Genomic DNA, 10,530 nt, shown 5'->3' with positions numbered 1-10,530 from the left:
ATCCGCAACTATGTATTGTTTTTGCTTTGGCTCTGTCTCTTCCATCTTTTTGGTATTATTTTTACTGATCTCCAGTAGCATATTGGGCACCTACCAACCAAAGGAGTTCATCTTTCAGTGTCCTGTTGGTCTTTTCATATTTTTCATGGGGTTTCCAATGCACGAATACTGAAGTGGTTTGCCATTCCCTTCTCCAGTGGACCACATTTTGTCAGAACTCTCCACCATGATCCATCCATCTTGGGTGGCCCTACATGATATGGCTTAGTTTCATTGAATTAGGCAAAGCTGTGGTCCCTGTGATTAGGGTGGTTAGTTTTCTGTGATTTTGTTTATGCGATGATAAAATTTGTGTACAATAAAGTTTATATACATAAGCAGATAACGTGAGAGATGGCAAATGTCCACAATATGACAATGATCTCTTTCTCCTTACCCTTCTATTTCCCTTTCTCTCTATGTTTACAATATTTAAAGTATATACTTTTTTATATGTATGAAAAATCAAAGTGTTTATAAAGATGTTTGAAGGCACTGAAGGGGTAGCTAAATTATGTCTCCCTCTGGGGAAATTTAATATGTGGTGAGAAAATAAATTTAGCTTAGCATTTATCCTTTGTTAAAAATGTTTATATTTTATCATGTACATGTGCTAATTTCATATTTTAAAAACTTAAACATTCTAAGGAAATTCTGAATTTCCTTCTTTCTTTTTAAAATTTTAACTTTGCAGTCTTATTCACTAAACTCTAGTAGAAGGTCTGTAAACTTCTGTTACCTTCAGTGTTTCAGTTTCCCTTTGGTAAAGTGAACTGTGTAAAATAAAGAAATACATTGTACCCTGTGAACTTTGAATTTAGATTAACAATGGATTTTTTAAATTACAGATATCTGCCAGCTATTGTATGGCATATATAATTTGCTAGATCTGGCAGTTATAACTTTTGTCTGAAAATGCAAGAAATATGATTGTATAATTATTTTGATCATATAATTTATTGCACAAATCAGAACACTTTGGAAAGTACAGTTGTTCATATCTATAATTACCTGATGTCAGTAGACATAAACTAGATCTAAGCTTGGAAATCTGAGGAGTTAGGACTGAGATAGGAATGTTTGAAAGAAGCTTGTTAAGGTGAAATGCCGAGCACTGACTATGGTTCTCTGTTGGACCAAAGCTACTAATGAGCATTGCTCCTACTGCCTCTTACCACTAACTCTGGAAGGATCAGAGTTTTTCTGGTATCTGCTAGACACAGATACTGTTCAATTGCTGTGGAGAATGGGAAAAAACAAGTGAATGATAGCAATTGTGTATGCTAATAGTTTCTTAATATCATTGCCAAAGAAGGAAAGTAAGAGAGTAAGAAGAAAGCCAAAAGAATAATCATTATCTCACTAGTGTTTTCAATCTTTAAAAACATGTTGCTGTTATATGATCCACATATCACTTAAGTATGCAGCATACTGGGAGCAGCTTCACACTGTATACTTACTCTACCACAGAATAGAAAGCCACATTGTAACAGATTAGATTGAGGACCCTTAAATTATAAAAACAGCAGTACAGATTACAGTCCAAGAGAATTTGAAGGGCATTTAAGGAGATCAGCCCTGGGATTTCTTCGGAAGGAATGATGCTAAAGCTGAAACTCCAGTACTTTGGCCACCTCATGCGAAGAGTTGACTCATTGGAAAAGACTCTGATGCTGGGAGGGATTGTGGGCAGGAGGAGAAGGGGACGACAGAGGATGAGATGGCTGGATGGCATCACTGACTCGATGGATGTGAGTTTGAGTGACCTCTGGGAGTTGGTGATGGACAGGGAGGCCTGGCATGCTGCGATTTTTGGGGTCGCAAAGAGTCAGACACGACTGGGCGACTGAACTGAACTGAACTGAACTGAGAGAATATTTTAAAAAGGTAGGTTCCTCGTTGAAGTTATAATTTAAATGCAGTGACCTGTGAAGAAATTTCTGCTCTTTAACCTTGTCTGCTTTTAGAAGATTTAATGACTGTGAGGAGGAAATAGTAAAAAAAAAAAATGTGTTTATTTTATATTTTGATAACTTCCTTACAAGTCTAAAGGGAAAAGAAATACCATGAGCTCTCTACTATCTTTTTGTTTTATGTACCATGTAAGATTAAAAGCAAAGAAGAGAAAATCAACTAGAAATGTTACATTGGCAGATAATCTATATTTAGCTAATATTTATATGCTGCATCTTTGTAGGATATTAACTTTTATAAATCATTCAGCCTTATAAATATGATTATTGGATTATCCACCAAGGACCCTGTATAAGTCATGTGCACATTCAAATCAGAACAATGTTACAAGTACCAGTGTAAAAATATGTGGCAAGATGTAGTGAAAACAAAAAACAAAATGCCAATCCCTGGAGATAGTTATTGTATGCTGAAAAAGAGAGTTCTGTTTTTGTTTTATTTTGCCTTGACATGTCTGTCACCTTCCAGTGAGGAACAGTTCTCTACTGATGAGCCAGAAAAGAAGCAGACAGTCAAATAAATATGCTGACTTCACCCTCTAATATTCTGCCATGAGTTCCTGTTGATCCAGAGCACAAAGGACACAAATGTAATAATTAATATCAACCAGATAAATAAGCCTTTTGAGACAGAGAGGGTGGTGGAAAAGAGCAGAGAGTATATCTGGAAGGGAAACATAGGATATACGGTATATATAAATATTAAATATGTCTTAGACACAGGGAATTGTGTTAGTTGTGGAGAAAATTAGCAGGACAGAGTTTAATCTTTCAAAATAGAAAAGCTTATTTCATAAGCCTTTGAGGAGAAAGGGAAGAGCTAACAATGTCATACACCATTCTCTCCCATATACACAAATAATGCTTGTTTTTCAACATTCAATTTTTCAGAAAATCTAGTGTCTGTACTTTAACATCTATCCACTAAAATGTTTCATGTTTATGACCATATGAAGATTTTATGTTATTTCAAGATCATATTAAGTTTTTACCTAGTCCCTATATCAAATATTTAGCAAGATGGACATAGAACTTTCAATAGTTCCAACCCTGGTATTTTGAAAATAAACCATCTTTCACACATTTCAACTAATCCACAACACAAATTGCTGGTATTGCTTTAAGCTTATTTTTACCTCACATTCATATTCATAGTATAATGTAAATCTCAATTTTAATCTTTTCCCACCTCCCCAACTAATGTAGGAAGAGTCTCTGATTTATAGCTACAGATAAATACACAATTTCTTCATAATTTTTTTTCAAAAATAAGGAGTATATACTTTTCTAAAGATTATTTGCATTTCCTCTGAATATTTTAACCCATAATAATGATTTTAAAAAGTGTTTCTATATATCAACAATAAATAATCCAAAAAGGAAATTAAGAAAGTAATTATATTTATAAGAAAATATAGAATAATAAAATAAAGGGGAATAAATTAAGCCAAGAAGATGAGACTTATATACACTGAAGCCTTTAAAATATTGCTGAAAGAATTTAAAGATATAAATAAATGAAAAGACATTCCATGTTCATGAGTAGGAAAACAAAATTGTTAAGATTCAACACAATCACTACCAAATTGAACTGCCTTTTTGTGTATAAGTTAATATGATATTATGTATACCATATATATGATATTGATTCTCTTCTCTTGGAAACTCTAATATAGTATCAAAGGACACTATCAAAAGAGTGAAAGACCACCTACAGATTGGGAGAAAATACTTGCAAACCATGTATCTAATAAGAGTTTCATATCCAGACTATGTAAAAGATTCATATAACTCAATAACAAAAAGATAAACAAGTTTAGAAATTGGCAAAGAACTTGAAGAGACATTTGTCCAAATAAGATATTCAAATAGCCAATAAGCAAATTAAAAGATTTCAAGATTATTATTCATTGCTGCTGCTGCTGCTGCTAAGTCTCTTCAGTCGTGTCCAACTCTGGGCAACCCCATAGACCTCAGCCCACCAGTCTCCCCTGTCCCTGGGATTCTCGAAGCAAGAACACTGGAGTGGGCTGCCATTTCCTTCTCCAATGCATGAAAGTGAAGTCGCTCAGTCATGTCCGACTCTTCGCGACCCCGTAGATGGCAGCCTACCAGGCTCTTCCATCAATAGGATTTTGTAGGCAAGAGGACTAGAGTGAGCCGCCATTGTCTTCTCCCATTATTCATTAAGAAAATTCAAATCAGAACTACTATTAGGTGCCACTTCTCGATAACTAGAATTATGACAATTTAAATCACAAACAATAAAATAGTCTGAAAGGATATTCAAATTTTGAAGCCCTTGAAAGTTACTGATGGGAATGTATAATGGTAGAGTCACTCTGGGAAACAATGTGGCAGTTCCTCTAAACATAGGATTACTCTATGACCCAACAGTCCATTCTTGGGTATGTACCCAAAACAGTTGGATGTAAGTACTCAAATATTCATATATTAATGTTCATTACAGCATTATTCACAGAAGCCAAAACATGAAAGCAGTCCACGTTTCCACCAGATTAATGGCTAAGCAAAAATCCCTTATAATGGGATATTCTTCAGCTATAAAGAGATGTTCTGATACATGTTACAACATGGATGAATCTTGAAAACATGCTAAGTGAAACATTCTAGACAGTAAAGGAGAAATGTTATATGATTCCATTTATATAAATATATAGAATAGGAAAATCCATAGACCTAGAAGGTAGATTAGAAGTTACCAAGAGCTGGGAAAGGGGAGAATGGGGACTTATTGCTTAATATTTAAAACGTTGCTGCTTGGGCTGATGAAAACATTTTTAAAAGAGTGGTGATATATTATGCAATATTGTAAATGCAATTAACATCACTGAATTGTACACTTAAAAATGAAAAATTGTATATTTTACATATAAATTGTATATTTTACATATGCCTTACTACAAAAAATGAAATAATGATTCTTATCTTATAATGGAAAAGGGGTTTACAAGTATAATAAATAGGCCACTAAGCCTCATTCAAAACATGATAGTTGACAATGACATGAGGTATTTGGAGGTATTATCTCTGTAAAATTATCTGGTGGCATCATGTCCCTAAAACAGAAGCTTATTCTATAGTCTCCTGGAAAGTGATTTAAGTAAAATGAGGGAATGGAGGTAAAAATTGAGGTCATAGAGTTTAAAAAGCAGATAAAAATGGAAATACATGTAATAAGAATGTAACATGTAGACAAATAAGGCATAATATAACTTTATTCAGTATAGTTCATGCAAAAGCAGAAAAACCTGATTTTTAAATGGAAAGCAAAGTTAATTTTTTGTCATGATCCATCCATCAAAAACAGAATGAAAAAACTATGGGCATTCTTTTGGGAAAGGGTTCAATATTTTGCTTTGCAGGAAAGATTTCTTTTTCTTTTTTTTTTTTTTTTTCTTTTTTTTTTTTTTTTTCAGTCATTACTATCATTCTCACTCCTTAAGCAAGAAAGTGGGGCCAAATATTAAAAATATTTTTTCTGAGGTGCTCAATACATTCCAAATAGATGCAGTTACATCCTCTGCCCTGAAGTCACCTTATGATGTCTATAACTCCAAAGCACTCATACAAACAATGCATGATAATGTACTTCATTTCAAGGGGTTGTGTAGATTTACTACTCACGCAATTTCATGTAGATTATTTCTTTAGGTCTGTTTGTACACATTTGAGAATTAAACTCAGAATAAAATCTTCTCGAGCACTGGGAGGTGGGGGCACAAGCAATTAATTCATCAATTTTTTTTTCTGCAGAGATAATCATCTTGTATGCAAGTGCTTTTCTTCCTTTTTTTCCTGTAAATATTTATTTAGCAGAAATGTTAAATGTTTTAACTTAGATTGACTACCAGGATTTTCTTTAAAGTAAGCCATGTAAGAAAACAATTCTCAGATTTTATATATATATTGATTTTAGCATTCCTGTTCCTGTAGAATTTTGTTGTTGTTTTTAAGGAACAGACGAGTTTAAAACAAAACAAAACACCTTATGCATATCCATAGACTAAGGGAATAGTACTTGTAAGTCCCCTTAACTCAAAGAGTGTCCAGGCAAAACCACAATTCTAGTATTAGTCTCTAGAAATAATGTAAAGAAAACATTAACAAGAAAAATCTTTCTTTTTTGTCCATTACTAATTGTTAAAGTATTCAGTAATGTGAAAGAGAGTTGTCCTTTCTTTCAATACATAGTTACTCAGGTTAGCAATACTTTTTAAACATGTCTGTTAAGTGTATGATAGGGACATAGTAATTCTAATTTCATTGTGATTTAAAGGTCTATAAGTGTTCAAGGTAGGTCACTGACTGTGTGTTAGAGAAATCAGAGTAATTAAAGTTCAAACAAGTGTGGATATGAAAAATAACACCACCTGTCATCCTCATTGAATCCTTGGTTCTTTCATTATTTTGAAATAGAGCAATAAATCCAAACATGACCTTAAATAATATCCAATGCAGCTCACTCACTCTAAAGATGAAAAGCAGAGCCCCACAGAGATTAAATACACCCTCCAAGAAAAAGGCTAGGAAGTGGCAAATCTGGTCTTTCCCAATAAACTTCCTCTGACTATTCTTTTAGTCACTATTCCTTTTAGACACGTACGTATTAAAAATGAGAAGCTTAATTCTCCTTGTTGAAAATAAGAGATTTTCCTCCTCTCATTTTTGAGGACTTATTTTAGAGTTGTTGTAAGTACTTTCTCCTCTCTTTGAAATGTAAATAATTTTGAAAACTAGATTGGCATTTACTCAGATTTCTGACCTATGAATGTCTTTCTCAGAAACCTGGAAGCTATCCCTATAAAATGTAACATCAAGGGAGATAACACCCCTATCTCCCAGTTTCTGTGAGAGGATAGGAACTTAATTTTGGTGGGCGGAAACTTGCTCCAAGTTGCTAAACTACTCCGTCATAGACATGAGAATTTTTTTTTTTTTTCTCTAGATAACACCAATTAGCTAGCATAACCCAATTACCAGGTAAAGATTAAGTTAGTATATACTACTTGTCATGAATGGTTCTGTCAGGACTTACTTGAAAACTATTTGCTGTTTACCTCAAAAATATGTCTGTTGTGGATTGCCGGGAGCCAGCACGAGGAATCCTGCCCATAGCAAAGGTCATGAGGACAGGCAAAGGCGAGTCAGATCTCGAGGGAACCTCTCTGGACCTACTCAAGCATCTACCCCAAAACCAGAATCTGTCTGCCTTACTATATAATGCCTTTCACCAACTCCTCTGACATCAACAGGGGGCTGTCCCCCCACCATCTTTTTCTGGAAAAAGTTAATTTAGAGCTTTTAGATAATAAGTCTCCTGGGCATAATAGGAGTGTTTCAATCCAAAAACCCCTCTGATGGCTTTCTAGCTTGCCTGACATGTTTATCCAGACTCTTACAGCCTCTCATGTGATTGTTCACAGCCTCCCAACCAGGAGACACACAAAAGCTTAAAACATCCTAAGAATGTAGGGCCTTCCAAGGAGTCAAAATCATTAGAATAGGACTGACTAAGGGTTTCATTGTTGAGCCAATACTTGCTGCCAAGTTTTCATATCTTTTATTTGTAGATATAGTTGGTATGTAGAAAAAACAGGTAGTAGTCCTGGCATTAGCAACATTAGATCTTTGAGTTAAGTACTTTCTTTCTTTTTTTTTTAAATTTTATTTTTACTTTATTTTACTTTACAATACTGTATTGGTTTTGCCGTATATTAACGTGAATCCACCACAGGTGTATACGAGCTCCCAATCCTGAATCCCCTCCCACCTCCCACCCCATATCATCTCTCTGGATCATCCCCATGCACCTGCCCCAAGCATCCTGTATCCTGTATTGAACATAGACTGGCCCTTCGTTTCTTACATGATAATAGAGATGTTTAAATGCCATTCTCCCAAATCATCTCACCCTCTCCCTCTCCCTCAGAGTCCAAAAGTCCGTTCTATACATCTGTGTCTCTTTTGCTGTCTCACATTCTACAGGAATGTAATTTTATTTAGTACTTTGAGGGTGATGCAGATTAAAGAAAAAACACTTCAAGGGAAAATGAGTTTTCCGCTTGATAGATGTTTACCTAGGAAAAGAGCCATAAAAATGTTAACAGGCCTCTTGGCCAGAAGATAATGTAAATCACCTGAGACCTTTTGTATATGGGAAGGTATGCAAAAATAAAGCCTGGTCTCAATAAGGGTCAGGACTGCTGCCCCGGCATAACTCTGCATATTCCATTATTTCTTTATGTACAACTTGGGGTATATAAGCTACCTTTGAAAATAAGATTGTGGGTCTTGCACCGATACTTGGCTCCCCCATGTTGTTCTTTTCTTATTCTCCCTTTTCAGGCTAAATTCCCATCTGAGGAATAGAGGCTCACTATGTCTACTTATTTGCCTGGGCTTCTAAGACCCATGTGAGAGGGAGCCCAAGGTGGGGCACCCTCCGCTATTCAAGCAGGTGCCTGCAGCCTATGTAGATGGTGTAAGTTCCCTGTCTCGGGACTTTATTGGCTTTCTATGTAAACCAAGGAATTTCAGCCTCTTTTCTCCCCTGTTTTCTCCTCTACAGTATTCTTTCCTAATCTCTCTTTATATCTCTAAATAAATAAGTCTCTCCTCACCAATGCTGTCCCCGCTTTGAATTCCCTGGATCCATTGGGGCTGGACCCTGGCAGTGGATTGCAGTTGTTGTCTATATCAGTGGATTAGATTTCTGTCTTTACAATTTCAGCAGATTGCCTGTGATGGACATCACTAGTCAAATAATAAAAATGTATTCTTTCTCTACTCCCTTTGTGGAGTGTCTCGGTTGGGAGAATTGTGCTTTTAATTATTCTTCTGCAATACTCTATAAGTACCTATCTCTTCTTCTTCCCTCTTGCTTACTTATTACCTTTGTTCCTTTCCTTTAACCCTTCAAAAAATTAAGTAATGTGTCAGGAACTGGACAAAAGATGATATTTAACATCTGTTTAAGTTTAATTCAATATATTTGTATATTGCATTGTTGGGAAATAACTATAATGATAGGTACTTTTTTACACAAAATTGAGTAAGATGGGCCTTTGTCTTCAAGAAACTGTCAGAAAAGGAAGAATGAATAATTCTCTCAGCCTAACATCAAGTGTAGCATCTGTTCTTATCATTTTAACATCTGATACATCCTCTATCTGAGGACAATATATTAAATGGATGCTTAGAACTAGGAGTTTGAATCCGAGGCTCAGATAGTAAAGAATCTGCCTGCAGTGCGGGAGACCTGAGTTCAATCCCTTGGTTGGGAAGATCCCCTAGAGAATGGAATGGCAACCCACTCAAGTATTCTGGCCTGGAGAATTCTGTGGACAGAGGAGCCTGACAGGCTACAGTCCATGGGGCAGCAAAAAGTTGTACACCATAGCAGCTTTCACACTTACACTTGCAGGGTTAATGGAATGATAGCAGTGTGTGTATAAGATCCTCTGTAGTGCAGTGGTCAAGTGCAGAGATTGCCACCCCAGGCTCTCTGCATTCAACCCAGTTTTGCCACTTGTAATACTTTTGCCAAATTCTTCTGTGCCCCAGTTATCTATGAATGGAATAATAGTATCTAATGCATAGGGCTGTTGTGAAGATTAAGTATCTATGTGAATTGTGACCTTTACAGTTCTGAGCCAATTATAGGAGTCTGTAAGAAGAACACAAATAACACATTCTGGACAGTGGTTTCCATGAATTCTGAAGATACACTAAGTAGAGATGTGAGACAGTACTATACATATGTGGAGAAGCATCAGGATTCTGGGGAGTTAAATTACAGAGCCCGGGCCATCATGAGGATCATCTTTGCGATATTTAAGAGGTTTCTCCTTAGTGCGGAGTTCTAGAAGGAATTTACCAAGATGTACAACAACCAGATTTGCAGTTAGATATGGCATGACACCAGCTTATAAAAAGATAAAATTTGACTCATTGGTAGTAGGGGAGATAAGAATAAGGTAGGATTCAAAAGTTTGATTGTCTGATGATTTTATGCTCTGAAACTCCTAAGTATGCTTTTAAATTATACAAAATAATACAGCTTATAAATTCATTTCTGAAAGTTGAGTGGGCAGATGATCTATTTTTCCTTGTTTGAGGCTGCTGTATCTCAGCATTAAGAAAAATAGTTTTTCTTATTTTGCCTGTTTAATTTTTGACACTGTAGGCTGTGGATATTAATCATCAACTAGATCTGGTGAGTTTTGATATCTGTTAAAATAGGAATCCATTTATATAAGGAAAGAAAACTTCACTATCTCACTTCAATTTTAATGTATGATATTTGACATGGAAAGTGTTCTGACAGCTAATATCTTCATGCATTAGTATCCATCATACCTGGAATGAAAAAAACAGTTGTACCCATACATATAAGCTTGGTAGTTATTAATGAACAACTGCCTGATCACAATTCTCTCCAAGTGATCAGACAACATTTAGAAAAACATAAATAATATACAGAGGGACTTGCACA

General features: G+C 35.4%; 1 pseudogene; it reads left to right on the top strand.

Moving 5' to 3' along the window:
- Positions 1-9,135: 9,135 nt before the first annotated feature.
- Positions 9,136-9,309, top strand: LOC138441938 (U2 spliceosomal RNA; annotated as a pseudogene).
- Positions 9,310-10,530: the final 1,221 nt, after the last annotated feature.

This window comes from Ovis canadensis, chromosome 5 (assembly GCF_042477335.2).
Source record: "Ovis canadensis isolate MfBH-ARS-UI-01 breed Bighorn chromosome 5, ARS-UI_OviCan_v2, whole genome shotgun sequence".
NCBI classification, from domain to species: domain Eukaryota; kingdom Metazoa; phylum Chordata; class Mammalia; order Artiodactyla; family Bovidae; genus Ovis; species Ovis canadensis.
Note: the sequence above shows the minus strand (reverse complement) of the source record. Positions and strands in the feature narration are given on the sequence as shown.